The following is a 5,860-nucleotide window of genomic DNA, read 5'->3' on the forward strand; positions in this document are numbered from 1 at the left end:
AAATCCCACTTATGAGAACATGAGGAAAAACAGTTATTTTTTAGATCAATTAAGAATGAGAAAAATGAAGTATTTTGCTTTACCCTCGTTTATTCCTTCTATGATGAACTTTCTTCCTTAGGCAGATTGTAGTTTCTGGCCTGTATTATTATCTCACTGCCTCAAGAACCAATTTGAACACTTCTTGCAGGGCAGGTCTGCTGGCCGTGAATTATCTCAGTTCTGGTTTGTCTGAGAAAGTCTTTATTTATCCTTCCTTTCTGAAGGATAATTTCACCAACCTAAAATCCTATAGGTTAGTATTTTTTTTTTCTTTTCAACATTTTATTTTATTATATTTTGAGATGGAGTTTCACTCTTGTCACCCAGGCTAGCGTGCAATGGTGTGATCTCGGCTCACTGCAACCTCCACCTCCTAGATTCAAGTGATTCTCCTGCCTCAGCCTCCTGAGTAGCTGGGACTACAAGTGTGACCCACCACACCAGGCTAATTTTTGTATTCTTCGTAGAGATAGGGTTTCACCACATTGGCCAGGCTGGTCTTGAACTCCTGACCTCAGGTGGTCTTCTTGCCTTGGCCTCCCAAAGTGCTGGGATTACAGGCTTGAGCCACTGTGCCCAGCCCTTTTCAACATTTTAAATGTTTCACTTCATCTTTTTTCTTTCATGACTTCTAAAAAGTTCTCCGAAATTCTTACTTGTATTCCTCTATAAGTAAAGTGTTCTGCGCCATCCTCAAGTTTATTTCAAGATTTTCCTCTTTGTCTCTGATTTTCTAAAGTTTGAATACGGGATGCTTAGGTGTAATATTTTGATATTTACCTTGCTTATTGTTCTCTGAACTTCCTAGATCAGTGGTTTGGTCCCTGTCACTAATTTTGGGAAATTCTCAGCTATTATTACTTTAAATTTTCTTCTGATCTGTTTTCTTTTATCTTTCCTTCTGGTATTTCAATTATGCATAAGTTATATCTGTAGAAATTGTCCTACAATTCTTGAATATTCTGTTTTTTAAAATTTTTTTTCTCTTTGCATTTCAGCTTAGGAAGTTTCTATTTGGCTGTCTTTAAAATCACTGATTCTTTTCTTTAAATAAGAAAAGGTTTATTGACACATACTATCTGACATATACTAACTGCTCAATGACTAGCTGCTAAATACTTTAATCATATTTTTAACTGCTATATATAGTATTCTGCCATATTAACTTATAACATTTTACATATCCATTACCAACACAAAAAACATTTTTCCCTTAAAAAATTTCTGCAATAAAAATAGTGATTTAATGAGCATCTTAGCCTCTTCTACAAACAAAGGAGTTTTTCTAGGGCATATGCATAGAAGTAGATTTGTTGAGTTATGCGCCTACAAATTTCAATTAGACTAGATACTATTAAATTCATTCCGGCATGGGATGCCAATTTCCACCCAACCTGTAGGATATCAAGACAGGTCTTGATTTTCTGCAGCCTCAACATTTTAAAAAAATTGTGATTAGAAAAAAAAAAACCACATAATGTAAAATTTCCATTTAGACCATTTTTAAGTGTACAATTCAGTGTTGTTAATGATATTTACATTGTTGTGCCACAGATACCCAGAACTTTTTCATCATTTCAAACTGAAACACTATACCCACTAAACAACTGCATGCCGTTCCCCCTTTCCTCCAGTCCCTGGTGGCCGCCATTTATTTTGTGCTTTATGAATTCGAGTACTTTAGATACATCATATAAATGAAATCATACACTAGTCATCTTTTGGTGGCTAGAAACATTTCCTTCTAGTTATTTCTTTGAGTTTTCATCTCTGCTTCCATTAGTTATCTGTTACATATTGCCTCCTTTTTCTATGAGAGTTCTTAACATATTAATTATAGTTATTTTAAATATGCTGTCTGATAGTTTTTAATTCTGTGTGATGATTAATATAAAGTATCAACTTGATTCGATAGAAGGATGCAAAGTATTGTTCCTGGGTGTGTCTGTGAGGCTGTTGCCAAAGGAGATTAACATTTGAGTCAGTGGACTGGGAGAGGCAGACCCACCCTCAATCTGGGTGGGCGCCGTCTATCAACTGCCAGTGGGGCTAGAATAATGCAGGCAGAAGAAGGTGGAAGGAGTGAACTTGCTGAGTCTTCCAACCTTCATCTCTTTCTTATGCTGGATGCTTCCTGCCCTTGAACATCTGACTTCCAAGTTCCTTGGCTTTTGGACTCTTGGACTTATACGGTGGTTTGCCAGGGGCTCCTGGACCTTCACCCACAGACTGAAGGCTGCACTGTCAGCTTCCTTGCTTTTGAGGTTTTGGGACTCGGACTGTCTTCCTTGCTCCTCAGCTTGCAGACGGCCTATTGCTGGGCTTCACCTTGTGATCATGTGAGCCAATATTCCTTAAACTCCCCTTCATATATACACCTATCCTCTTAGTTTTGTTCCTCTAGGGAACCCTGACAAATACATTGTATGTTACTTAAGTCTAGTTGTAATGTTTGCTTTGTCTCTTAAGAAGTGTATTTTCTTGCCTTTATCATGCTTTGTCATTTCTGTTGTTCTTAGAAGGTAATCAGAAATGAGGTCAACAGGATGAATCCCACTGTTATGTTGCTAGAGCCCTTCTGGTGTGGTGTTAAGATGTGCCCCTGGCATTTTAAATTTGGTAAAACCCTGGAAACTGAAGATAAAAAAGAGAAGACCAGCTCTGCATGGTGGTGTCTAATGGAAAAATGAAGAAGCACCAGACAAGTGTCTGTATGGGGGATTGGGAGCCAAAATCTGCTCAGCACCTCCTGTCCTAATGCTGTGCTCTGCCCTTTGATTTTTCTAAGGCTCATGCTCATGAACTCAAATAATAAAATAATTGTGAGTTGAGAGAACTGTTTCTGTGATACCTGCTGTTTTTAAAAAGTGTCTGTTTATGTTGTATAAATGAACTGACATATTTATGAATTTAGGTGTGCAAGAAATGTAACTTTATTTTTTGGTACCTGAACACAATTTCTATGTTGAGTTCCTTAATTTCTGAAACCTAATGCTTGACAACTCAAGGTGTCCTCATTCTATCCTTTATTTCTCAGAGGATGCCCTAGGTCTAATGATTTATGATTTTTGCAGTGCTTCTCTGGGCTGGTAGCCACTGAGCCGTCTTTAATTCTGCCTATTCTTTAGATGTTGGCATGCATCTTCACAACTATGTTCTTCAGTGATCTCATCCTCAGTTTTATTTTCATTTTTATTTTTATTTATTTATTTATTTTTTGAGAGGGAGGCTCACTCTGTCCCCCAGGCTGGAGTGCAGTGGCGCGATCTCGGCCCACTGCAAGCTCCGCCTCCCATGTTCATGCCACTCTCCAGCCTTAGCCTCCCGAGTAGCTGGAACTACAGGCGCCCGCCACCGTGCCCGGCTAATTTTTTGTATTTTTAATAGAGACGGGGTTTCACCGTGTTAGCCAGGATGGTCTCGATCTCCTGACCTTGTGATCCGCCTGCCTTGGCCTCCCAAAGTGCTGGGATTACAGGCATGAGCCACCGCTCCCGGCCTCATCCTCAGTTTAATTATCTCTTCATCTGACTAATCTTCTTTATAGTTTCATGCTATTTGGGGGAGATGGGAAACATGTTTTTGCAGCAGTCTGGGCTACAGGAAATTGTTGGAGGTTGTCCCAGGCCGTTCTAGCCTGCTGCTCCCTTGCCGGGCTTTAGGTTGCGCTGCTTCCTGGGGCTTCAACAAGAGGGACATGTGAAGCTCTACTATGCCCTCAGGTTCCCCAGGCCTGTCTAGAATGTTCTCTTCTCACACTGGACCTGCCTTACAGTGGCCTTGGAGTGGACCTGGAGCTCAGACCTCAAGTCAGCGATGCTGCTGAATATTCAAGCTTCCTGTCCTTCCACACTTGTTTGTTCCTCTCATGATGTGGGGGATTTTTTCTATTGTGAAAAGTGGGGAAAGTTTTCACATACTTGCTGACTTTTGAGATTTAAAATCCAAGAACTGGCTCTTTTATGTTCAGTATTCTACCATGAAAATCTTTTCTTGGCAATCACCTTCACTTGAATGTCAAAAGGGGGTAATAAGGAAATATCAGGAAGGAAATGTGCTTTGGTCAATATGAAACATATTTTTCCTCCAGATTTGTCAAGTGGATTGCTACAACTCTGAAACAGTCGCTGCTGTTTCGACCTATGGATAATTAGAACATTAAAATGCCCAATGTGACATATAATTATGAGAAGGAAGGACACAGAAAGTTCAGAGAAGCCATGCATGAAGAGTGTGACTTAGATTGAAATGATGCTTTTGAATTTTTTTAATGGATCACTATTTTTATTCCTGAGATGGGGTGAGTGTGTGTGGAAGTTGTAAGTCGAGGGCAACAGAAATTCTGAGAAATGGTGAAGCAGCCATAAAAATGAAGGGGAAAGTTTAGACGAAGGGAAAACCACTTGCTCTGAATTGTAAGTAATGTGGACTAGCAACTGTCAGGAAAACGGTTAAACTAATAGTGGATTCCATTTCCATGTGCCTGCAGAGGCTCAGGTGCTTGAGCTGGCTCTTCATATAATGATTACAAAAATAACACATGCTACCACTTTCCTGTGTGCCAGCCATTTGGCTGAATGCCTCACATGGGTTAATTAATTTATTTTCACAGCCTGAGAGAGGTTAAATAAATAACCAAACAGCACAGGTAGCTGGTGCAGCTGGCTTTGGACCCAGGTCTGCCTGGCTCCAAGGCCTGCAGTAGTGGCCTGTGAGCTGCATTCCTGGCTGTTGTCATGGTGATGCAGATGGTCCCACCTGTATGTGGGACCCATGCGCTACCTCCCATGGGGGGCGTGGTTACCTGTATGTGAGGTTTTAACCTATCTGCAAAGAGCATATCTGGGTTTTCAAGCAGCAGAGACTGTAAAACTATGTTTAGACAGTATAGGGCTGAAGAAAGCATCCTGTGATATGTGTTCTCCAGAGGAGAGCAAATTGGTTGACTGTTATTTTTATACTTTGACCTTGCGAGTTTTAGTTTTAATTAATAATTTGACAAAATCTGAATAAGGATTTCCAAATTTTTAAGGGGAAAATTCTTTCCATTCCTGTTGTAGATTTCACTGACCATTAGTCTTTTAACTGCCATATTTCCTCCTGTTTACAATGAGCCCTTATGTAACAGATCAAAATGGCAGAGTTTCAAGAACAAGAACTTAACTGCTACTCAAATGTGAGTTGGGGTATGTAGTGTTTGAAATATTTTTCACTTGCTGTTAATAGCTGTTACGTGGTTCCTGTGTCCAAATACTAAGTGCATTTGCTCATAGATGTTCGCATATAAAGAATGAGATCTGGGGATGCTGAAGTCAATGCCATACTATCGTTAACAAATTTATGTTTTCATAACTTTGCTACTAAGCTTAAAGATGTGTTCCCTTCTTTTTATTCTCAGAGCATTATGAAGCTTTTTAAAAACGGGTATGTATCATAGCATGTGAAGCAAAATTATCCCTGGAATTTAATAAAATTAAAAGAGAGTTTAGTAAAGTGGGAAAAACAATGGTTTAAAATTGAGGTTCCCGGATTCAAGATCTGTCAATGCCCAGCCATGCGATCTTCATTTTGGACATTTTAATTCCCTTTCCAGTTAAAAAATGAAGAAGTTTACCTAGACAACCTATAATCAAGCTCTTAGTTTTAAGACTTACAATTTTCTATAAAGAAATACACTGGAAGAAAGTAGAAAACACCTGACTCCTGGGTTTGAGAACCAGGCCTCTTATCTCTGGGCTGGGTAGCTTTGGGTGAGGTATATACTTGACTGTCCTCAAAGTTCATTAACGAGTGGCAGAGTAGAGTGGGCAGGGGTTGA

General features: G+C 39.6%; 1 long non-coding RNA gene across 1 annotated transcript; it reads left to right on the forward strand.

Annotated features, from left to right (window-relative positions):
• The first annotated feature begins 2,297 nt into the window (after positions 1 to 2,297).
• On the forward strand, positions 2,298 to 2,878 carry LOC107129157 (uncharacterized). The gene is made up of 2 exons (XR_001489339.4): positions 2,298 to 2,381; positions 2,562 to 2,878. It is a non-coding gene; the product is annotated as an uncharacterized lncRNA (long non-coding RNA).
• Positions 2,879 to 5,860: the final 2,982 nt, after the last annotated feature.

This window comes from Macaca fascicularis, chromosome 3 (genome assembly GCF_037993035.2).
Source record: "Macaca fascicularis isolate 582-1 chromosome 3, T2T-MFA8v1.1".
Lineage (NCBI taxonomy): Eukaryota > Metazoa > Chordata > Mammalia > Primates > Cercopithecidae > Macaca > Macaca fascicularis.